Source organism: Numida meleagris, chromosome 5 (assembly GCF_002078875.1).
Source record: "Numida meleagris isolate 19003 breed g44 Domestic line chromosome 5, NumMel1.0, whole genome shotgun sequence".
NCBI lineage: Eukaryota > Metazoa > Chordata > Aves > Galliformes > Numididae > Numida > Numida meleagris.
Genome location: NC_034413.1, coordinates 38,957,279 through 38,982,941, shown reverse-complemented (window position 1 = coordinate 38,982,941; position 25,663 = coordinate 38,957,279). Strand labels below are relative to the sequence as shown.

The 25,663-nt window shown below is 40.1% G+C and overlaps 2 long non-coding RNA genes across 3 annotated transcripts; one reads left to right on the top strand and one right to left on the bottom strand.

Annotated features, from left to right (window-relative positions):
• On the top strand, positions 183-23,892 carry LOC110400331. 2 transcript variants are annotated; one of them, XR_002439755.1, is made up of 4 exons: positions 183-716; positions 2,402-2,539; positions 15,053-15,111; positions 23,004-23,892. It is a non-coding gene; the product is annotated as an uncharacterized LOC110400331 (long non-coding RNA). The 2 variants fall into 2 exon arrangements; XR_002439754.1 differs by having other exon boundaries at positions 15,053-23,892.
• On the bottom strand, positions 12,330-25,631 carry LOC110400330. Its single transcript, XR_002439753.1, has 3 exons — positions 25,467-25,631; positions 25,266-25,381; positions 12,330-13,075 (listed from the first exon to the last, which is right to left on the bottom strand). It is a non-coding gene; the product is annotated as an uncharacterized LOC110400330 (long non-coding RNA).

Genomic DNA, 25,663 nt, shown 5'->3' with positions numbered 1-25,663 from the left:
TACAAGCTTGATTTTTTTTTTTTTTAACCAGTGTTATGTCTGTGGGTTTAGATGATCAGTGCTGTGCATTTCACCATTTTGGAAGCACATAAAGCGGAGGAATATGGAGAAATCCTGCTCTGGGTTTACATTCTGAACCTCAAGCCTTGCATCCTACAATATCATATGGTTTGCATTATTTCTCAATGAAGGAACAAGCTCTGGTGACCTTATTGAGGACACTTGCCTGAGTTACATTATAAGATTTTGAGCAGTAAAACTTGAGCTTGCTCACCATTAACCTGCAAAGTCTTTGTTAACTCCTGCGCCATAAAAAATTCTCACAAAAAAAAAAAAAACTTTGTGCAAGATAGACTCACTTCGGTTTACCTCTCTACCTTTTCTCATATGGCAACTTTAATATTTGCATCTCTTTTCACAGTGAGAGACAAAGAATACTTCTGTCAGTAATTCTTGGGGGAATATAAAAAAAATGAAGACAAAAGACAGAAATCAACTTTAAGCAGTAATTACGTCCACAATATAACAGCTAATTAAAGTTGTGTCCAAAGTGCTGCCAGGGTTCCAGCTGCTGGGAGCAGTGTGACATTAAGTGCTACCAGCTGTGGCCAATTACAGGCCCTCCAACTAGGAAAGAAAAGGAGTAATTAGAGCAGTTGGGTAAAATGTATCTGGTGTGGTGTTGCTGCTTTGTGCCTACTGCTGTAACACATAGGGTATTGTCTTACCTTGTAATGCAATATTCTCTTTCGTTTCTGTTTATTTGCTTTTTGGTGGTGTGTTTGGACCATGTGTTTCAATAATTTTAATCTGCGGCAGAGGTCTCTAAAAATGTAAATCCTCTGCCAGAGGAATTGTAAACATTTTATCAAGCTTGCAAATATTGTTCCTGAAAGATTTTTGGAAATAAATACCCGGTCTGGTCTTGTAAAAAAAAAAAAAAAAAAAAAAAAAAAAAAAAAAAAAAAAAAAGCAATGGGTTTAACTGACAGTTAAGTAACTTCACTTTTTTTTCTTTTCACTTTTTATATTTTATTTCTGTAACTATTGCTTTCTGTTGCAAGAGAAGTATTCAGTGTTAAATGGTCTGTATATGAGCAACAGAGACAGGAAATCTAAGATTTTACTCTAATTTCATAAAGATGCTTATTTTTGTGACTGCAGATAAGAAGTGAATATACTGAATTCAATGGAAAGGGATCTTCTGTGTTTTCATTCCTTTTTTGCACTGTCTTGCATTTATAAAACAGTACTAGCAGCTTGTCCCTTAACAAATATCTGTCTGTGATACAACCATAAAACTACGGAACTGTGTATATATATGTATATATGATTTTCATATATCAAGGCCAAATTTTTGGAAGGATAGGAATCTACAAGTTTTAAGCCAGGTTCAGCTTGTGTCCATTCCAGCAAATGGAGCACAAGACATTTACAAGGAGATGCAGATAGCTCTGACTATCCTCAGCCTTAGAGCACTGAAGATTTAGTTTCTTATGGCTCTTTAAAAAGCTTCTGTATCCACACTTTACAAGTGCAAGTACTGATTTTTTTTCTTTCAGTACACTCCTCATAAAACTGCAAGTTATACACTCAGCAACTTTCAAACTGAGCTCTGTATTAGCACCTGCCAACAAAATCACAGTGCACTTTTGATTTTAAGTTTGTGCTGATTGCTGGAGTTTTACATGTTTTTAGGACAGTGTGTCCTTGTTTCTGGGCAGGTTTCGGATGGAATCTTGGGGATAATGTGAAGGTTTCCAGTAGGAATATGTTGATGATAAAGAATTATTCTAGATCTTTTTTTTTTTTTTTTTTTACAGAGTTTGATGGTGGTAGAATATTTCTTGTGGAGATCTTCATGTAGGATTTTGTCGGTTTTGCAACATTTTGTAAGAGGAATGACAGCCTTTTTGAAAGTGAGGAGACTCCAGGCTCGTTTGTTACTTGAGTGCGTTTTCTTTTGAGTATGTGGGCCAAGGAGGACTACATGTAACTGATGTGCCTCCCAGCACCTCTGTGGGTTGCAAGGTTGAACTTCAAAAAATTTAAGGCAGTGTAAAAATAATTATGGAAAAATCTGATCTAGCAATATTTTCTCTCTACAGAGACTTGAATAAAAGTGCCATTTCATACTTCTAAAGCAGAGCTTATTTCAAGAAAGGATACTGCAAATACAATCAGTTGTTCTTATGTGACTGATGTAATTACAGACAGTTCACAATGGGTGAAGGGTTTGCTGTAGTTAAACAAGAAATGCAACACACCTGACAGTGTTGTAGGGAAAATTGATTGCTTTTTTGTGACCATAAAGGATACTTTTATGTAATGTTTTCCTTCAGAAAGCCCCACTGTAAATCTTTAAGCCCAGAATTTTTTATTTTATTTTTTTTTTCCTTAGAAGAATCACCTGGGTTGCTTGTGATCACCGTCCTGCTACACAGTTGGTACTGACATTGTGCTCCAGAGGATGCACTTCAGGATTCTTCAGGGGCCTTATTATTTAGGCATATTTCAAATCAGGTCCTAAAGAAACTAGGTAAGTGCGATACTCTTTTATTTTAATCATAGCTTAATTTATAATTGCTTTTTTTTCAAGCTTTGAAGTGGAACATGCTAGTGATAAACACAGTAACAGTGCTGCGTTTAAAAAATAAAAATAAAAATTGATTTGCTGGGAAAAGTAAAGTTGTGGGTAAGGAGTCATGAAAAAATTATTTTGAGATAACTACCTCCAGTAAAATTATAAAACTTTATTATTTGTTTGGTTATGCCTGTAGAGAAGTGGGGAAAAAAAAAGCTCCTGTAGTCTCTTCAAAATTCAGAGTAGACCAACTAATTAAAAATTTCCCTATTATTCTGAGATTTCCCTCCTACTTGGTGCTAACAAAACCACAAGTGGGAAAGCGGTAGTCCAGATGTCATTGTTATGCATTAAGAAGTTAAGCGTAGTATCTGAGACCTATCTATAACCAAAGAAATGGGAACTCAAGTTGTCTGGTACTGATGGGCTGTGCTGTCCTTTTTATAAAGCGTCTTTCCAGATAATGGTAAGCAAATTAAGATCCGTAACTACGGCTTTTCTTCATCTTTCTCCTGTTATTATGGCAAGAAAAAACATTCTTGTCCTTTCATGTTTTAAGTAACTAAAGTTGGCCATACTGGAAATATTCAAACTATTAGATGCACAGGAAGGACATGGGTTTCTCCTTTCATGACTCCCAGAAACATTCAGGAATTTTACCTACTCAGAAATCATCAGCAGGATACGCAATCGAAATGACGCTTTTAAATTAAATCAAGTAACTTGTTGGTTAAGAATGCATATAAACTGTTTGTTATGCATTGTACCTTTTTCAGAGGAGAAATAAGCATGTAACACAGAAATGCATCACATTGTCTAAAGGCTTATATGCTGTTGTTTATCTTGTGTCTTTAAATTATATTTTGAAAGACTGATTGGGCCTTAGTGCCATTTCTGTCAAGAATCTCACTGGCTCAAGGTAGTTTTGAAAACACGTCGGTCTTTGTGGCTGCCATATGTCAGGTTGATGAGAGACCTCTTGTTAGGAAAACAAATCTACTTTTAGGCATACGGATTAAAAATATGCTAAGTATGCATTCCCAGATGACCTCACTAAAAGTTCTGCCCTTTAGATAAGAGGAGAAGACTATGGGTTACACTACAAATTAAAGGCTTAGCTTGGAGACTAATTTCTTTTCTCCCTGAAGTTTCAAGGAGAATGACTAGCTTTGTGTTTCCTTTTACACGTATGAATGGCTGCCTGTTCCTACATGTGATTCATTCTCTGAAGAAGATGTTAGAGCAGTATTATTTGACCAAATCTGTGGGAGTATGGCCAGATCATCTTGTTTGAGTCATCCAAATGGTAACATTCCATTGGGCAGACAGATTTGCAGTCAGTGAAAGCGGTAGAGAAAAGAAAGGCTGAAGCTGAGTGCTCTTTGCCCTGTTGGTCCTGTTGGCTCTATCCTACAACAGCACTGTGGTAAGGGGGAGGAGGTGACCATTTAAAAATTAAAAAATTTAAAAAATTTACTGGCTAATGCAACTGTTTCCTACAAAACTATATCATTTTAATACTACTGATATGGATAGAGAGGAAACCAGAGAATACCCTTTCTGAAGTGCATTATGAGTCCAATAGCACCGATTAGTATTTCAAAGTAAAATTCACAAATGTATGTGATTAGCTTTTTCAGTTTGCATTTTTGTTAGCTATGAGTTAAGTTCTTTGATTTTGTTTTCTCAGTTTCACTACAAGATCAGGACTTCTACCAATGTCTGAAACGCGTAATTCAGGTTTGAAGGAACTTCCTGAAGTCATCAAAGTCCATTTAGATTAGTCTCCCCTGAAGGTAGTCTGCTGGATTTTTGCCCCCTAGACTAGAGACTAGAGGAGACTAGACTAGAGGTTCTACAGCCTGCTTCAGTATTTGACCACCCTCAAGATGAAAACAGTTTTCCTTATATCTAACGTATACTTGATTATCTGTGACCTTTTTCTAAGGCTTGCCAAAGCCTGTATCTGATCTTAATGCAGTGGTGAATATCAAATGTTTTGTGAATATGTAACAAGTGAAGTTGGAAAACAGTTAGAAACAGTTTCTTCCAGGATAATTATCTTGCTTAAAAAAAAAAAAAATGCCCCAAAAGGCAATGTTCATTGCTATCATTTGATGTAAGCAATTCCTTTCAGTGTACTAGACAGCTGTATAAGCAGCACATATGGGGCTCCTTCTGCTTCATCCTGAAATACAGGGTGAGATAATGATATGATAGCTTGAGGGTGACAGCAGTTAATAGAGCTTTATTGTATGTTCCTCTTGGTGCTGAGGAATAACATGCTGCAGGAAGAGTTTTACGCTGCACGTTTGCTGATGGTCTGCAGTTTATCCAGGCGAGATAGTGGTATTTTTATATGACCAGTGTTTGGAATTTCAGCTATGTGCATGAAGGTAGAAGGTACAATGGTCTTATTAATACTTTTAAGATAAATTAAGACACAATTGTGTAGACAAATAACAGGAACTGCAGAGAAGGGGGAGGAGGTGGAGGGAAGCACTTGCAATCTTATACTTCCCTCCAGCATTTCCCAGATGAATTCTCTATCAGGCTGCTGGAATAACTTTACTCTTGGAACAGGATACATATACACGAAGAAAAATATGGAGCACAGAATGTGCAGAAGTTGGCTCGAAATATTTACTTCAAAAAAAAAAAAAAGGATGTTAATGTTACAAATATCCTTTAGTTGTTAACCAGTAGATTAATCTAGAATTTCAGGTGATGGACAAAGATATGAATACTTTATGGTATGTAACTGAAAGAGTTGAGGTGGCTTTTCAGCTTGCATGTTTCCCATCCCTCTACAAACACAATTCCTTATCAAATACTTTGTCTGCACTTGAGTGCTAATGCTCCAAAGTTCTGTATTTATGGTTGGTTCTCTTCTCTGTAGAAAAAGAGATCTTCAGTTCCTGCCTACTGTTACAGTCAGAGCATTAAAATTTTACAGCCATTTCAACCACTTCTGAGATTCCCCTTCTCTCTCTGAAGTAGGATGTGGATCTGTTTACCTGATGTTTTTCTCACAACCCAGGAAATCTCCCTGCCTTCCTCTGGGAGCTCATGCTTTCCTGTTGTCCAAAAAGATGATGTAGGAAAACATCCAACAGATGCTTATGCTTGTGTGTATAAATGGTAACTTTCTTGTTAGCTCTAGTACAAGATTGTTTTGTTTCCTTAATTTTAAATAACATGTACTCCTTCTATTTTCACTGAAATATTGAGGAAGAGCTCTTTATAAATTCTTATTAGTCTGGTAATATTTCTGAAAACTTGCATTAAATTTCTTTTTTTTTCATACTCAAACACTAGTTTTATTCAAATACTTGGTAGGACTGATTCTTTTGCATAAACTACTTTCACACTCTTTTCCACTCAACAGAACTGTTTACACAATCCAAAATAAGAGTAGCATGCTAGTTGTTCACAAGTTGCAGGGCTTATATGGTTAACTTCTAGGAAAAAGATAGATATGTGCAGTAATATTTAACTGGGACATGTAATCAGGTAGGTAGAATACATAAGCCTAGAAAGATTGTAATGATTCTGCAGTTTCTGATGTTTATGTGATTAACTGTAAGTTGAGCAAGCTTGTCAAATGACAATTAGGACTTAGTTTACCAATATATTACATGCTTCTTTTCTTGGTTTCTCTGCTTCTTGTTTGTAAAATATCTCACTTCCTTTTTCCCATGAAGGTGGGGAAAAGGAGAAGAGAACAGTAATAGTTACAAGGGAAATGACACAGCAAATGACAGTTTAGGGTAGAGTTCATGGATGTCAGACTTTGAGTGGTGGAGAAGGGAATGAAAGAGGACCTACATGACCAGAGGATGCAGAGTGGCAGAGTCTATCACCAAGTGATGTTCACAGCTAAGTGTGGTCATAAATGACTCCTGCACACTTCACTTTAGCAGACAGCCATGATTCTCACTGGTAATATGTGTTATCTCATGTTCAACTACTCTATGAATGATTTTTCAAGTCCTCTGTAGGATCAGTTAATTAAACTCTGTTCCTATTTATATGCACAAAGGCAGAAGAAGGCCATGGTAAATGCATTAATCTCCACGGGATGGATGAATTAGCCTAAGTATTGAAGAAAAATAATCCTTTTTCAGGTCAAGTGCTTTATGATCCTTCTTCATTGGAAGCTGCTCTATGGAATATAGGAGATCATTCCATGGGCAATGCATTTCTGCAAGCTGCATCTCCCACAGTATTTCACCACTCACGAGACAAGAACTGCATAATTGCACAAAAAAATTAGCTATCAGTCCTCTTCCCTCCTTCCCTTTGTCTCAGAAGTCTCATCTGTGCCAGCTAAGATCCTCACAGATGCTTCCACATGATTTTGGAAAATGGCTATTCCTCTCCAATGTAGCTACCGTTTTTACTCATATTAGTCTTCCCTCTGGCTTTCTGAGTTTTCAGAAACTAAATTTGGAGAATAGAACAATTTTATTTGACCTGAAAACTTCAATGAGCAAATGCAAAACAAGGCAGAAAGATTCCCTGGATGCTACTTAAATTTTATAATTATTGTTTAGCCCATGCAAAACTCAGAGCTAGAGTAGAAATATTTTGAGGGCTAAGAGCAGATAGTTGGAAATTAACTGTCTCTGCTTAGAACAAATGTGTTATTAAGTCTGCAGGCTCTGAACCAGATTTACTAATGCAGTTAATGTCAGAAAGATTACATGATCACCATTTCCATTCCGCAAGAAAAACCCTTTAGGAGTTCTGTCAATTCACTGTTAAATGCTGTGAGGAGGTGGGGGTGGTAATTTACAGAGAGGAGGAGGAAATGGGCCCCACCAGCTGTCACTACATGATACTGATCCCAAAAAAAAATAAGAGAGAAGCTCTGGGCAGCAAGCAAGATAACATGTTTGAGTCCAGTGAGAAGGAACAGGGTGACACTGGATTTTGTCTTTGACCAGATGATGACTCTGTCTTCCCAAGGCAGCTGCACTGCTGGCTTAACTTGAGGAACTGACTGGAGCCTCTTGTCTGCACACAAAGGCTGCACTTATGCTCATGGGGAAGGCAGCTCAATGGAAGAGCTTCTGCAGAAGAGTGGTGATGGGTGCTGAGTGTGTGTCCTGCACGATGTTCCTGTTTTCTGTGCTTTGCTCTGTACTAACTGTTGTCTGCTCCTGTGGCATGAGCTTACTGGGGTGATAGGACCAAATCAGTCAGTTTAGCTCTGGTTTAGGTGTGCTTTAATGTGAATCAAAGTACAGGAGTTGAGGACAAATAGAAGATTTGCTTCAAAGGTGAGAGCAGAAGGTGATTGCTCTGAATGCTTGCTTGTATTGCCATTCTGTCTCCTCTGTGTTTCAGCCTAAACTGATGAACTTCCCCTCTTCTCATCTTCTCTCATTGTCTTGGTAGACTACAGTTTTCCTAAACTGTCAGTGGAAAAATTTGCATTGGTGAAGCAAACTTTTCATTTTCTTGTGTGCCCACAGTGTGAGGTAATTATTTTTACAAAATCTTGTGAGTTAGTTTTTTCTGGTTTTCTCTCAGTCACAGTGCTCTCTTGATTTCCCCTTGTTCCATAGCAAGCATTTTCACTATTTAGCCATTACTGCTATACCCTTTGTTCAAGTCAGAAGTATAAGCTGCTCTGGCAGGTGAAAGGCTGGTTTCAAGCAATCATTGATCTTTCTAGCAGTAAAATGAGAAAACAAAGGAAATATGCTTTTCTGATTACATGTGCCATTTAAGTACCTACTCTACCAATGTAGGTGTCTAAGAGGCAGAGAGAACATTGTTTTGAGTCAGTAGAAACTATTTTTTCCCACGCATGTAAAGAGAGGAGATTGATACTTTTTGAAAGAAACTTGTAGCCTTTTTATTAAGTTTCACACTAGTATGGCTCTATGTATTTTACTGCCTAATGTGGCTACTGATAATGTGTGCTCTGTATGCCCTTATTCTGTGCACTTGACTCTATTTATGCGGTTTTCCCCCCTTCTGCCTGTCATTTGCTGATGTCTTCTCCTCCAGCAGACAGCCAACAGGCAACAGCCAGGACTGGTGTTCAGGTCGACTGGAAGTTTACTTCTGCTAGTTTTTCACTTGCCAGTGCCGTTTGTTTCTGTTGGCTTTGTTATTTTGGGACCCAGGAAATCAGAAATTCTGTTAGATGTGCTGGTCATACTTACTCTTCAGTGTGCTGCTGCCCACAGCCATCTCCTTGTTGGTACAATCATTTAGGGGTTGGGCAGGCTACAAACACATTTCAGTTTGAATGGCCTTTATCGGCAAACCAAGTTAGACTACTGAGATGGGAGAGGATTCATCTGACAGTGTCTGACCTGTGACTGATCTTTGTAAATGTGATAGTACCCTTCTCCTTGCAAAACACGAGAGAAGACTGCCATCTCAATAAATTGTCCTCTTGTTTTAAATTTCTAGTACATCATTTATTCATGCATAAGAAATAACAGAAATATAATGCTGACACTGCTTAGGTACTTCTGTTAAGTATGTGTAATATTAAATATTCAAGTTAAATTTTTGTTATTCAAAAAATAAATATGTTCATGTAGCGCCATCTATCATCAAGCATTTGCAGCTGCATTTTATTTTTAGAGAAGTAATCTTGGCAAAGCTTAGAAATTAATTCTTTAGAGTGGAACAAAATAATTCATAACTTATATTTTGTAGGATTTTTTCTAATATTGTGCACATCTGCGTGCACATCTGCATGCACAACAAGCCAGTGAGTTTGAAGCTTATCTGGATATGTATGTGGAGATCAGTCTGAAATTGTGATTAGGAGGATTCATCAGAGAAATTGGAGACCAATTTTGGCTTGTTCAGAGTATAGGAAGGCTACAGGCAGCTGGAAATAGGTAGTGCATGTTGAGCTGTTAGTCACTTCTGTATAGTGCCACTGACATGTGGATCCACAGAATTACAAGCAAAAGACAAAATCACGTGAAGGTGGAAGATTTCCAGAGTTTCATGCTCCATGTATCTTATTGACCTATTTATTCAACCTGGATTTAGGTGTTTTTTTTTTCTAGTGTTATTTGTCCCAGTTGACTACTGGGCTGCAAGTACATTTTTGAGGTTCCCAGCTGAGGTGGCCTTTGTACAAGCACACTCGAGCTCACAGCCCAGCATTTGCCTTCTGGGGATGTTCTTCTTGCATTTCAGGAAATGCATTCCAGCTAAATTCTACAGACTTTCTAGAGGCTTTTCCAAAGCAGCTAGCTAGGCGGCATGTTCTCTGTCAAATGTTAATCATTGTATGCTTGGTAAATGACTGGTACTGAGAAGTCAAGGGTGACATTAACTTTCTTGTTTGCAGGTGTAATAAATTGCTGAAAAGAACCACCAGTGCCAAATATAAATATCCCATGATGTTACCACTGGAACATTTTGATCAAATCCCCACAACTTAATTTTTTCTCTCTAGCCTCTTTAAAGGTTGCTTACTTCATCATTATCTGTCTGAACTCATGTGAAATTGCTGTTAGATTGGCTTTAACTCCAAACTGGGCCACAATGGGTGACTTGATTTGCTTTTGTTTCTTCTTACACTTAGAGCTAAATAGACAAATTTAGCTAATGAAATGAAGCGGGCTGAAGCCCCCATTCAAGGCCAGCAGTGGCAGAAGGTGTTTGGAGGAGGTGCCACAAGCTCTGCTGCATTAGGTCATGATCAAGGATGTGGCGGATGTGGCAGATGTGTTTCCATGCAGGCACATCAGCGTGGTGGCTGCTGCTCTCCTTTGATAAAATGTCAACAGAAACAGGAAAGATATAAGAAGAAATATACGGTGGAGTTTAGGAAGAAAGGAGCACTATTGCCTTAGTATCTATTTGCTTATAAATAACCAGGCCATCTCTAAGCTTTATGCGCAGGCTGGAAGCAGAGGAGTTGGGGAGTATTCCCAGATGTTGCCCAGTAGCTGTTGCGTTGCTGAACTCATTTCTTCACATTAGAAGAAATCCAGAATGGGGGGATGGAGAAGCAGCAGGAGCTTCAGTCTTATCGCAGTATCCTTACTGGCAGATTTGGCTGTGATGACCGAATGTGGCCACTTGCGTTGTCTTCAGATCTCATTGCCTTTGTGGGGCACAGAGGTGTCTGAACTGGAGAGAAGCATTCTCCAGCAAAGGCAGAGTCTGCTTCAGGTGTGGGTGGGGAAAGGTCACGTTGCAACAAAAGGAAGCAAAGCTTTTAAATGTCATCCCCTGTGAGGCAGGTGCTAAATAAGTCCCATGTCTTCCAGCCAAGCAAATCTTTTAAATGCATGCTGACTTTAAGCATGTTAATTACACATTCTCTGATGAGCACTGCAAAGCAGAAGAGTGCTTTCTTCCATAAATAAAGTCTGCCCTTGATTACTTCTCTCAGAAGGTCCTTATATATTACTGGAAGGCTCACAGCTACCATGATGCCATTGGCAGAACAGAAAATGGCTTATAAACCAGTAATAATGACAGTTATTCAGAACAGTGAATGAATAATGTGGGCTTTGATACAATGGACTCCCCTTTTTTTTTTTTTTTCCTGTCTACTTGGCTGCACTATTAAATACAAGATGGGATTTTTTAGCTTTGCTGCGGATGGATGGCCCTGAGCAGTGATTTGTGTGCTCTGATTTGGTGCAGTCTGTGGCCCTGCCTGCCTGTCACCAGAGGTCAGCAAAGGACCTCTGTGCTGCCTGGCAGCTCGCACAGAGCTGCACGCTGGTTTCCATCTCCCCTCTCAGGGCTTTACAGGAGGCTATGATCTCTTTCCCTCTGCTACAGGGCTTTCGAACACGTGAGAACGGATTTAAGAATAAAACAAATGCCTAGTTCACAAAAAAAAACTGTTCTGGATTAAATTATGATCTTTCCCCATGAAGTGTGCATAATACAGTTTAAATTATGCATAGCTCTATTACAGTATAATCAGTGCTAAATACATACACAGAGTACAATAAATTATGCATCTTCCCTTCTTATTTAATGAATAAGAAGTATGGCATGTATTGATTTCATTTACACCTGAACATTCAACAGAATATTTAAACATATTTCTATTTTTAAATCCACAAATCATCATAATAGGACTCTTCATATGCTTTCAGTTAGATACTTAACAACCTTGCTGAATTTCAGCCATAATGATAATCAGATTAATATTTTGAATGAGTGCCCGAGGAATTGAAGGAGAGCAATTTCATCGGTTTTATCAATTTTACAAGTTTCTTGGCACAGTCTCTTGGAGTAGGATGCTGGGTGGTGTTTTTTTTTTTTTTAAATATGTATGTATAGACTATATGCATGTGCATATTTATTCAGTGAAGGACAGTTCAGCAATGCTTCTCTGAGAAATCTCTGAGAAATCAGACAGATTTCTCTCTGAGAAATCAGACAGACACTGAGTGCCAGCACTCAGTGACTGTCTCTGTCAGTACTTCCATAAGAACGAAAATCTTATTGACAGTTTAGAAGACAGGGCTCTAGTTGAACAGTGGGTATTGCTTACCTTGGACCAGCCAGTGAGGTTAGGACTTCCAGCTGCTTCACCACACAGATGTCTGAGCTGCTTGTGAAATAGCTCAAGCACCATCTCTATTCATAACACAGTTGTAAACACAGAACCAATCTGGGCATTTTTCACATCTAGAATCTGCAGTTTTAAACTATATTCAATGCTTTCCCTAAGACAACATTTGTCTTTTAACAGAAAGGTCAGAAAGGATCAAGAAGTCTGCTTAAGCAAGTAGTTGCATTAAATAAGTCATTTTATTTGGACCTGCTTGTAATGCTAAGGAAGCTGATATTTATTAATAACAAATTGTATCAGGTTTTTTTTCATTTTTAAAAGTTGGCATAAGTAGTTGACTCAGTCGGTTGGCAAACATGTTAATATGTATGCAAATATTGAGCCATTCTGGGTAAAACATCTCCTTTAATGGATCTTTAATATTGCTATGCTTTTCTTCCACGGGTGTTTTTGCGGTGAACAGAGAAAACCAGCTCAGACCTTTCCTATGGTACTAAAATTTAGCATTTGATTGTTTTTCCTGTCTGTACTAAGGATCAAGTGAAATTGGGCTGGTTTGTTGAGTGTTACGAAGAAAAGTAATTTTTGAATTGTGTTTGTCATATTCTGAGCGTATGATAGGTTCCAAGCCCTCTGACTCTAAAATACTGTTGTTGTGTTGCTCAACTGTAACTTTTGAGATCCAAAAATAATTGATTTACCATTTATATATGTTTTTTAGCTGGATAGGTCAATTTAATGTTAATTAATGACAATATGACAACATTTAATCTATTTTCTGCTCTGTACTCTTTTCATTTCCTAAGAAAATTTGGAGAGTGCTGTTTATCTTCTCATCAGAAAAAGGAAGAAAGCTAATTATTTTTCACTTATTTGGAGGGGTTTAGAACTTGTTGATCTCGCTGAGTAGACAACGTCTCGTAGTTCCCCAGATCAAGCAGCAACTTTTCTTCTATTCGTCTCTGTAGATTAAAAAAAAAAAAAAAGTTCTGATTTTAAGGATATGTCTTGTATGTTATTAATTGTTAAACAACCTGAAGGATAAAATCTCAAAAAACTTCCATTCGTAGATGCAGTTCTTTTTATGTGGGGCAAGAGATAGAGACCTTTAAGCAAGCCAATATTTAACTGTATGATCTAATGGTATAAAAATTTAGTTACAGTTCCCTTTCATAAAAAAAAAAAGGAGTCTTACATGATAATTCTAAAATCAGATCATGCCATACCTTATGTCTGTCAGTTTGCTCTGCAAGATGGGAAAAGAGCTTTGCACACTTACAACATAAATGTCTCCTCTGGTGTTATTGAAAAGACTTTTTAAGAAACAAACAATGAATTGTCTAAAACAGTTTGTTAAGGTCTCCTCATTAATGAAATAATTGCTTTGGCTGTTTCAGACTGACCAGCTTTGTAGCACATGGACAGTAAAAAGAAAAGAACTGAATGCTTAGGGAGAGTTTTAAGAAGCAGAGGGGCTTTACAGAGGTCCTGCTTGTGGTACCTCTGCAGCAGCTGGCAGCTCACAGATGTATGAGTGAGATGCCTAGCCCCCTGCCTCATCCCTTATGAATTTCTCTATGCTTCCTTTGAACCCACCTAGGATTTTCACATTCACAGAGTCCTCTCTCAGTGAGTTCTGCAAATCAACTGCATCTGCCCCCATAAAGATGTCTCCTGCTAGGAAAAGAATAACCTGAGGCTAATGTCCCGGTTAGATCCTGTGTAAATCCTAATGGAAAGCAGGGAGAGCAGCTGAGTCATTGATGATAATGCCAGTTTCTAAACTTGGAGTCAAGAATCAAAGTTTAGGCACCTATAATCAAAAGTTTTTGTGATTTCCACAGTAAAGAAGAAATATGAATTTCACTACTAAGAAAGTAAGATGATCAAAAATGAATTCTACTGAGTAGTAAAGCCCATGATTTTATGGCATTGAGGTGGAAATCTCTGTAGTTCTGCGTCTGCTACCAAGTTTCTGCACAGCTCTGAAGCATCTGCCTGACTCCATCTGAAAAAGAGATAGATATTCTACTTTTGACCTAAAAATTAAGCAGCTCCTAGCACATGGGGGCAGCCTAGCTAGCACACATCAATGGATTTGTCCTCACTGCTTTGGAGGATGAGACCTGTGACCCCGTCTCAGGTGGAAACAAAGCGATTTACCCAAGGCCAGGCAGAGAGCTTTAAATCAAAGCCCTCGGTTGCAGCCTGGCATCTTAACCGCTGAGCTGCTGTGCCTCAAGACCGGCCCTTTTGTAACGCATGAATGTGATGCAAGGCTTAATTCATAAATGGTTAAGAAAAACAGGGTGAAGGTGACATTAGAAGAGAAGTGCATTAGCCTGTCTGCTGGGCAGTAGCAGCTGGAATATATCAGGGCTGCAGTAATATTTGATGGTGCATGTACTTTGCTTCAGGAATGCTGCCAAATGGCATTTTATTCATACCTCGGAGCTCTGTTCAGATGAGAAAAGTTAATTTCCATGCCTTTTTTTTTTTTTTTTAAAGCCAAAAAGTGCCTGCAGGTCTTTATACAGCTTGACTGTGCTGGAAACAAGGCCTGACTCAGAGTAACAAGCACCATCTGAGCTGACATTATTTATGCTCAGAGTTAGGGTTTTAACAAGTGGCTGTGACAAGGGTGAAGGTGATGCTTTCAGAGCCAAGATTTTAGTGGACAGCAGTAGATGACAGAATTACAGCCTGACCCTCACCCCAAGGCCCTGAGAAGAAACAGCTTTCTGTTAAATGTTTGTTTCTGTTATGTTTTTATTTACTCTTCCTAACAATTCCTCTTCAATCTCCAAGTCCAGTGCAGCAGTTCTATGACCAGCTGTGGTTGAATTGTGTTGTTTTTTTTTTTTCTGTAAGTGTTTAGAGAACTTTCCCATCCCTATTTCTTTAACCTTGCTGATGCTGTCCCACTTTTCTTCTCCCAGCAAATGGAAGACCATGAGTTTTCAGCCCTGCAGATGCGAACCTGCAACCCTCACTCTGGGTGAGATCTCTTCCCTAGGTTTGTTTCTCAGTCACAGTAAGTGGAGATCTGATGTCCTAGCCTCACTGGCTGATTTTGGGCTTTTGGGGTTAAGGTGAAATCTGCTGAAGGCAGTAGATGTCTTTACAGCGTGCTTAACACACCCAGCATTGAAGTATTGCTTTCCTTCTGAATTGCCTCCTGCATGCAACGTCTGCCACCTGCTACATCCTTGTTCATGCAGAGGTAGATTTATTTTTATTCCTGTTACAGCAGTCTCTGGTAGGCAGCACCCCCAGTGCTGGCACTGCCTATTAATCGCCATGTTTCCCATCTGGTGCTGTACAGTCTGAATCTCTTTAGCCAAGTATACGCTAAGTTATGGTCAGATGTAAGAATTAGCTGGGGCCAGTGGTCCAGAGCTGGTGTTGAGGACAGGTTTAGTGCAGGATAAACTGCCATTGCCACATCACTCAGACTGCCCAGCTGCAGCTGCTGTTGCTTAGCTACAAAACTCAGTCCAATCCATAGCAGAGCTGGCACTGAAGCATTTCAAATATGACAAGACCCCAAGGATGCTCATCGATGTATGTGCAGGAATATTACAGGTCCTGTATGCTGAGATTTTAGTGACTGTGACTGTTAGCTTACATGGTGCTGGTTAGAGGGGACTGCATTGTTGCTAGCTCAGTTTTTAGTGTAGCTGGGGTATTTGCATTCTGTGGCCAGAGACACTGATTTTAAGGAGTGTGTGTGTCTAGGAGGGGAATTACTGAACAAAGGTCCTTGAAAAGGGGGAAATGAAATAAGAGAGTTCTTTGGCAGCTCCTGCAAGAAAAGGCCCTAATGTTCTCTATGGACATCTCCACTCCTCCTATAAATTCTTTATATGAATCATTAATTAGTGGAAGCACGTTCCCATAGCTCAAGGGCAGAGCAGTTAAAAAGCAGAAAGCTGCAAGATTAAATGTGAAGTTTCTTTTTAAGATGCCTTTTACGTTTTGGAGACTTTGAGGAAAATTAGCCATGCAACCCCTCCATTTACTTTGTTGCCAAAATACAACTCCTCTGTAGGAGGATTGATTCCCAGAGTTAAACCCTGGTTACTAGAGCTGGGCTACATCATGTGTTAGCAACATGAACTGCACAACTGCCCATACGCGACGTGTGTGTATCGATGCATCTGTCTGCAACATTGACGCCTTTCAGCTTCCCTCTGCTGGTTTGCACTGGTGCCTTGCTTTATATCTCTACAAACTGTGACTGCGTTTTTGCAGTGTCATGAAAACAAATGACTTTGACTTCCCTAGATATGTTTTTGGTTTCCAAAGCAGCTACACGTGAAGGACAAGAGCACTGTGCTTCGAGCAATACTAATTAATAGTCTGAAGGTGTGTTCTCATTTTGACGGTTGAATTTAATCACAGTTCATCTGAATGCAGAAGAGTTCTCTGAAACTCCAGCAGAATCTGGTAGGACTGTGAACATGAGGACTTAAATGATAATCAAGATTTTTGGAAGGGATGCGATTTGTCATTTTCCAGGGCATAAGCCAGCCTCTCAGTAGGAAAGGGTTTCATGAAACTTTCACTGTGGAAAATTTTTTAGTCATTATGGCATTGTGCAGTTCTCACATACCTGCCTGTAGTGCCAGTGAACAGCACCAAAAGAGGAGAGTGCTGACTGCATTTACCTTGAGCTTACCCCTCGCATTTTCTGAGCTTAATCATGTCCTTTTGGACACTATGACCTCCTGTTATATCTCAAACACACTTGCTGACTTCTGCCATAGCTTGCTCTCAAGGTGGATGAGGGGAGATACTGCACAGATGAGAATGAAGCAGAGCTGTGCTCAGACACTTCTGCATCTCATTTATGGAAAAAAAAAAAAAAGAGAGAGAGAGAGACAGGACAGTGCCATTCTTTTGGCATCAGCAGAATTATCCCAGAGAAATGAGAACAGACTTGGGTCTGCTATCTTTCAGTGCTAGCGTAACGAAAAGTAACAGTCTTATAAAAATGAACAGCTGTATTTCAAGGCTCCCTCATGCTGCCACCGGGAGTGCAAAGGCCACCTGCCTGCACTCACACTTCCCCTCTGTGGTGACTGTGGTGGTGGCTAGTATGGAAAGGTAGTCTGTGGAGAGCATTTCTCTAGGTTCAGCTGTCTCCAGGATGAGTCAGCAACAGAAAATAAAATAGTAGAGCAGCACTCTGATGGAGCTGTGTCACTGTGCTGGTCTGTCCCCAGAGCAAAGCACAAGGAGAGGCTTTGTGCTGGGAAAGCTTCCTTGGAGCTACTGACTATATTGGTCTATAGCTGGAAAGCAACCAAGTGTATGCTTAAACTTCCAGAATGATGCCGGAACAAAGCGACTTACAGAAAGGTTAAGAACTACAGTTCTGACTTTCTGCTTATCTTCTGCATCTCTAAAGATTGTTCTTGATGCTACCATCACAGATGTGAGCTGTGGAAGGAACTACAGTTGACCATAGAACTGGCCAACTCTGTTTTCCCTATTTTATGGCAGAGAAACAGTGTGGATGCAACCTTATCAGTTAAAATGAGAAAAATTCACTATAAAATATTTTGCATTATATTTCTGGTCCATGTACAGTGACACAACCCTACTGAGAGAAGGTACATTGAGTGACCTCATATTATTCTTATTTCTTACTGTTAAAAGCTATTTAACTTAAACATCTGTACAAATGGTGGGGAATAAACCCATCCTTCAAAACCCCCTTAGTTGTTTTTGACCCCAAATTTAAAGGCAAGAGAAGCTCTCTATGAAATGCATGGTAATGCACCTAATTTTTGTAGAGCTCCTCTTAGAATAACAGAGCAGAAAATGAAAACTCATAATCAAATTAAACAGTCTTCTGTTGTTGCCTAATAAAGAAAATTGCATTAATGTATGGGAATTCAGCTTTCAGAAATCTGTGTCATATATATGTGTAATTTATGAGATTGTTCTAACACCAAGAAAAAAGCAAAAGTTTGAAAATAGCCTGGACTCCTGCTCAGGTTTGTTACTTGATTTCCTGTGCACACACAAGCCTATCACTTCTAAACCTATTTTACCTCTTACTTAGCAGTGGATAAAAGCATAAGATGTACTAGGAGGGCTGCTCTGAAAGTAATGCCTCCTATTTTTTATTTTTATGTTGGCCCACAGCATCAGAGGCAGGTGTTTGTGGTATGGTAGTAGTGGTTGAACCTTCCCACCAGTATTCCATTACATGTTGTTGCCATGTGACAGATGGCAGCAGGGGCAGTCTGACAAAATGGCAGCTGACATAGAAGTGAGTATGAAGCAAAAGTGTGGAACTGAACTCCTCCACTTGGAAGAAATGGCGCCCATTGATATTCATCAATGCTTGCTGAATGCTTATGGAGACCAAACAGTAGATGTGAGCACAGTGAGAGGGTGGGTGTACATTTCAGGGGTGATGATAGCAACAATGTGCCACCTCCGCTGGCGCAGACTTCTATTTGCATGGCAGGCAGGCTCTTGTTCATCGCTGGCAAAAATGCATAGCTAATGGTAGTGGCTATGTTGAAAAACAGTTTTGTAGCTGAGAATTTGCTCTGTCAAATAGTGTTATTGTGCTCTTTGTAACAGTTGTCATTTCCATGGAAATAAATAGGAGGCATTACTTTCAGCATGACCTACGTATCCAACTATTAGTTTTACAATGGGTATCTGTTGCTTGCTCCCAGAGTAGCTCTCAAAAGCAAGTTACTCTTCGGTGTTGTCTATTGATTGCTGCTTTTTGCCTTTTAGTCTTGCTATTTTTGTTGTTGCTGTTGTTGATTTTCCTTGCTCTTGCAGAAAGCAGTGCCAGGCCATTAGGAAACTGAATTATTAAACCTTCTGATTGATTTTCCATGACAATATAGCTGACACTATCATGTAGGGACCCTTGCCTTAAGCTACGCAGACAGGGTTTTGATAAGTGCTTGACAGCTCTCCTCATTCTTTCGCTTCATTATCTTCTCTCTCTTTACTACATCATCATTTCAAAGAGGAGGAGATTATGAACTCTGCTATATGGAATCAGTTTGTTTTACTGTCAGCCTCCCTTTGCTAACAGCCACAGAAACAAAGGAATTTTTCCTTCTTTTCGTTCTGGAGATGCACAACAGATCAGCCCATTTACTGACAGACTCAGCATTGACACCATTGTATCCATGGCAACATACCAGCCTGCGCAAGCATCCAAAGATATTATGAAAAGCAGAAATATCAAATGATGACGAGTCACTTCAGACAATAGATGTTTATGTGTTTCACAACCACCTGAAATACTTCTCTCCCCACCTATCAGGTCCTTGATTATAACACGCTTTAGTTTTCTCTTACAGCTTCTTTGTCAGAATACAAAACTCAAGGCAGAATTAATCTCAATTTTGAGTTTTTTTTTCATTCTAATCACTGGCTGAGGTAACTGAGAGGAATGAGTGCCCCAGAACTCTGACTATTCTCTTTGATTTGGGTTGGAGTACAGGTTCTTCAAATGAAAAATCCAAACTAATAATTGAAAAAGAAGGGGCCTACATCAGCCCAATGTATTTCAGGGCTAACACATGTAGCTGGGTGACTGCTAGACTGATTTGTGATTTGCCCGATGGAGTTGTATGAACTACTGCTTTCTTATGATGAGAGTAGATTTAATAAGATCTGAACATTTTTATATAACTTCATCCAACTTCTGGCATGGCAGAGACTCTGCTAAAGCATCTGCAGATGCTTCTCTTCACAGATCCCATGGGTTCTTCAGTTCTGCTGAACATACAGGCACACAGGCTGCATTTTAGAAGCTGGTTGCAGCAAATGTATCAGTTCATTAAACTGGGCGCTTACACATGAAAACATCTGTAATTTAGATCAGATAACTGCACATGGAGTACTGACTGGTGCTGCTAGATAACTGTTGGCAAATATGGGCATAAGTTACCATGAATTTACAAATGTAATGTACATGCTGCCCGTTAGGACTCCACCCCTCATTTTTCATGTACAAAGCAGACCTTTAGAATCACATGCTGATGATGACACTGAATGAGGTGTTATGTGACACACAGCAAGCCTACAAGTAGCCTTAAGGCATTTAGGACCATCTTCCTCAGCCCAGGGAAATATTTCAGCCACGCTAAGCCATGACGACTCTGTGCTCATTGGTCAGACTGCAGGCTGAGGACATTCTCAAATCTAGACTACCTCACTGCATTCATGGTTTGCATAGCATCTGAGTTTGAGGCAGAATTTGAAGCTTGTTGAGGGAGAGATCCCAAGTACGTTTGGTATTTAACCTCAAGCCACAGTTTTGGAGAAGCAGTGCAATGTGATTTACAAGCAGATCATGAGTATTCCTGAGGACTGTGATCAATGAGCCTGAAGCATTGCTGGGTTAGCAGCCAGCAGCCCATTTGGAAGGTGTGTGGGGTGCACGAGGCAACTTCCAAGTTCCTCTTCTTCCTTTAGATAGACCTTGTTTCATGGGTTTTGTTCTCTTCTCACGGTTGATCCAGGTAAGAGGGTGAGGTCTATCGTGGCCCACTGCAAATTGCCTTAATTCTTTAGTGCTTTTAGGATTGCAGGACATGGATTCTTGTGTCTACTCTAGCTTTCTCCTGAAGGTATGCGCTCTGTTACCTTTTAAAAAATGGAAGACTCTCAGCAGCAAGCTGGCTATGTTTGTAGCCAAGGCAAATAAATAACTCCTTGTTATGTCTGCAGATGCCTCCCCTCTCTTAACAAATAATGGCAGTGTTTTATTTGCAGAAAGAGTAAAAGAAATATGAAGCCCAAAACCCTAGATGAACTTGGTGTTCTGTATCATTATGTTAACTTGATTAGGCTAATCTGTTTTCAACTGGTAATTTAAGCTTTAGGCTTGGAAAATACAGTAGCATTTACATGTTTGAACATAAGAATATGAGCATTTTAAGAAGTAGAAAGCCTTATCAAAATTCTACATTAATAAAACAAGCTATCAGTGCATCAGAGAGTTCAAGAGTTTCCATGTGCAAGCATGCAAGCACAGCTATAGATTCCTTCTGTGGTTTTAATTCTCAGAAGATACCATTGGAAAAACTCAGACTTTTGAGCAGAACAGGAAATTAACTCTCAGAAATAGTATACCCCTCAAGTTCTAACTAATATGAAATTTAGTAATATATGTGTCATATTTATTTTGAAAAGCAACTTTTCTACATAAGCATGCTACAGATGCAACATATAAAGAGAGATTTCACTACTTACACCTTCTGTTCAATTTTGTAGGTAGGCAGTGGATGCTTATTGCTTTAGAAGACCTGGTAGTACTGAATGGGGCAGTAGTTTTATTCCTTCAGCTTTCAGGATAGATAAACATGACAATGGTTGAACAAGTGAGAAGGTAGAGACAGCAAAGCAAACAACCTGAGCTCACAGACTTGCAGTCATTACTTCCTGACAATCATTCCCTGTTATAACTAGAAAATGTTAAAAGAAACAAATCTCTTTTTTTTTCTCCCTAGAGAGACTTCTTTTCTCTGATTGTGGAGATGGGAATTGAATAGATAAACTGTTCTTCCCTATACAAGAAAACAGATTAAAGCAGTGAAAAATGGCTTAGGCGAAGAACTGTCACCAGCTGCATTCTGCAGGGATCAGTAATCCCCTCACTTCCTTTTGAATACATTTACAAAATGTCCTGTGACAAGTCTGACATCCAGTTTTTTCCTCTTCAGCAAAGGCAACTAGCCCCATAACTAAGATGTCACAAAGCCTCAAAAGCTGAGTGGAAAGGAGCTGGTTTAGGTAAATGACAGAAGGAAAGGAGGCTCTGTGCATAACTGCTTACTCAATAAGAGATTTCTGGTGTGCATTCTGCACTTCAGCATGTTATCTGGGGACCCTTTGCTTTGAATCACAGCAGTGAGAAATAAGGATCCAAATACCAGCTGGAACTGAGTCTCTGCTGTAATTCTTGCCTCCTTGTGTCCCTAACAGGAGGTGGAAGCAGTATTTTGTACTGTCTGCTTTCAAACCATGCTACTTCTAATGCAAAGATTGGCTTTTGACATCTAAAGCATTTAGTAAATTAGACCTCCTAAAACTAACTAACTCACCATAATTCATCTGGGTACCTACTTCCCTTGGAAAAAAGACCAAAGACAGTGAGGGTCTGCAAAGAGTTGCTCTGGTAAAAGTCCTCCCACTGTGGCTAGATCTCATGTCTGCTTAAAGCTTTCACATGCCAGCTTGCAGCATATTTTTACAGACAGGTAACATCTCCGAGTAATCTTTAAAAGGTAAACGCTATCAAATGGTAGACAGGCAGAAACAGGAGGTTTTTAAAATGGAAATTTTACCATATGAGTTAACGATATAGTTGTGTTTCTTGTCCCAGTCAGAAGCAACTTGAACATAGTCTCTTATGCAAAGCCAGGGATAAATATACCATGTTTTCGGTGGGAGATTTTGTTTTGCTCAGTGGTTGATAACACATTTTAAGGAGCTATTCAGCTCACGCTTTTTTTTCCTTCACTTGGGCACTAGAGGGACTCTAGAGTTCTCTGTTACTGCAAGAAACATCTCAGCAATGTTGAAGCAGTAATCACGCCTTCATGGTCACCTTAGCTCAAGTGTTTCTAAGGGGAAAGGTGGCAAAAATTGCCCAACTGGTTGTGGCACATGCCCAGAGACTTACAACGTGTCACTGGGGAGAGTGCCTAAAAGCTCCACAGGATGCTTTCCACTGTTTGTAATTCTTGTTTTTGCTTGCAGCTCTCCTGATCATAAATAAATAAGGGCTGGCTTTGACTTGACTGCTCCGTGCACTTAGCTGATGTTGTGACATTGGCACTGAGTCGTGGATTGTACTGTGTTTTTGAGAGATTAAATGTTTCCTTCTCTATTCAGGAGGGAAGCCAAACACCTAAGCGGCCAACAATTACAGCTCGACAAACTGTCAGAAGAGAGGAAGATAATAGAAGAATATATATTGACATGGTCCCTTTTAGAGTGGCTCTCACACACAGTTTCAAATGAATCATTTTAAAAAGAACTACAGACAATGTCCTTCCTTATCCTTTTAGGAGGCAGGCAAAAGTCCACAAAAATTTCACATGCAGACATCCATAATTCAGTGTGTCAGAGCTTTACTATAAAGCTCATCACTTGTGAAGTTATGTAAAAATCTCCTTTGTAAAAAAATCTTTCCCCACTGTCTCTTAGTAGGATGATGCTTTTTGATCTCTGCATGAATATTTCTAATAAAAATACTTGCATGTATCTTAACATCTCTAACATAAATTATAAGACTTTTTCCTCTCTTAAAATGTCTAGTGTCAACACTGTTGTTGAATACTTAATGTAAAGTATAATGTAATTTGACTAGATAATTATCTGGGGGAAAATGGCGAATGCCATGTTGTTTTTTCTGTGTTTGTTTTTCATCTTCGGTGACTGTTTAAAGGAGAGCTGCAGCTGAATGACTAACATTCTAAGGTTCACCTTCTCTCACTGCAGCCTGCTGCTGAAAAGATACTGCCACAATACTGCATCTGAGTGAGAGGCATTGATTTCTGCATGGCGCATGGAATACTCTAGGCCTTTCTCTGGTCAATATATCACCCTGACCTCTAGGGGTGTTTATAGACAGCACACAGCCTATTTATTTGGTATGGTATCTTTCCATCGAGACTTCAGTGATACACTTGCAGTGCTTTTTTTCCCACAAAAGTATAAGCTGTCTTTTCCCTTTTTGTGTATTATTAACTTAAAATAAATCTAATTCTATTTGCATGAAGTATCAAGTCAACTGCTCATTTCCTCTCAGCCTAATTAGGCTTTATCTGAAGCCTGCATTCCTGTTACCTGGGTGGTGAATGACATAGCAAAGTCCCTGTGCTTGTGGGAGGGCTCTATGTCTTTGCATGGCTGTGTGGGAGCACTGAAGAAGACAGCAGGGAAAGGCATTGCTGCACCATTAGAGTCATAGAATTGTAAAATCACCAAGGTTGGAAAAAACCTCCAAGATCATCTAGTCCAATTGTCCACCTACCACCAATATTTCCTCATGAAACCACGTCTCTTAGTACAACAGTAGGCGCTGGGTGTGCTGGTTCATGGGTGTTGTGCACTGAGCAGGTGGCTTCCCAGAAGGCTGCAAGAAAGATGGCCTGCAGCAAATGTTTCCTCTGGAAGCATCTACTCCAGATTCACATACATCACTGATAGAGAGCAATCAGACGGGAACATGATGGCTTCGTCCTCTTGGCACAAACCTGCTTTCTCTGCCTGCTACTGATTTGCAGATGATGTCCATGATTTATAGATGAAATGCTAGAATAGGGAAATGGCAGTGGTGGGAAGCTCTCCCAGACAACTTGAGGAGGGAAAGATGTCTGTAGCCTTAATTCACAATCTCAGACTTTCAAAGGGAAAAAAAAAAAAAAACAGATATACAAATATATTTATATATATATTACAGAATAATCTGGCATTTCCAAGTCTCTTTATTGGCATTGATGTGAGACTGGAATATACTCCAACGCTAAGGGATTTCCATCTCCCTACGGCAGCTGAAAAAACAGATGCAACAGCGAGGCCTGTGCCTTCCTGTACCTGTTTTGACCACCTGGTCTAAGGCATTGAGGCCCAAAGTACAGAGTGGAAATGCCCATGAAGAAAAAGTGCTCAGCACTTCTGAAAATCATGTTTGAAATCAAACGAGGAATCTAGAATTAGTGAAGCTTTGGAAAAGTAGGGACAGAGTACTTGGTGTGTGGTGCACTGCAATGAGACAGAAATGAAGTCAAAGTTCAAAGGTTTGGCACTGTTGTGAGGTGATGCAGTGAGAATTGCTGGTTAAGATTCTGACAGATGGCCTTTGCACAATCATTTTCAAGGAAAACCACTAGATTCATTTGTTTAGGGAAAGAAAAAGCGAACAGAACCTATCCCAGTCATTATCTGCAGCAGAACGGCAACCAAAGTGACACTGAGTGGGTGCAGCCAGCTGCAGCTGCAGCTCTGCCACACCGGTGCCATTGCACGACGGCTGCCTTTGCCCCTGTGTTTCTTACTCTCACCAAACGAATACGGCAACATTAACTGCCGTCCTGAGGGGCAGAGAAGGAGAGTTCGGGCTGGGAAGCTGCTAAGAGGCAAATAGAATACCTTTAATTGCCGAAGCCCAGGAAAGGGCCAAGAGCTCGGCCCCACGCCAGCACAGCTGGAAGGCAGCAGTGCAGTTCCTGAGGTACGTTTTTCCAACTATCTCACCGCTCTGCCTCCTAGAAGAAAAGGAAAAAACGGACGGTGCTTCGACTGGCCTCGCTGGAAGCCTCGAGGTGAGGGACATGCGGGACGGCTGCCTACCATGGCGGGGCACGGCGGTGCGGGGCAGGGGCCGGCTGTCAGCAAACACCTCGCGGCACCGCCATGTCAGGCGGCGGAGCCGCCCCGCTCAGGTACCGCTCCGCAATGCAGGGGCCGCTGCGGGCTGCGGACGGCGGGCTCGGCGCGGGGCGGGGCGGCGGCGAGGGGCCGGGCCCGCCGTCAGCGCCGCGGGGGCC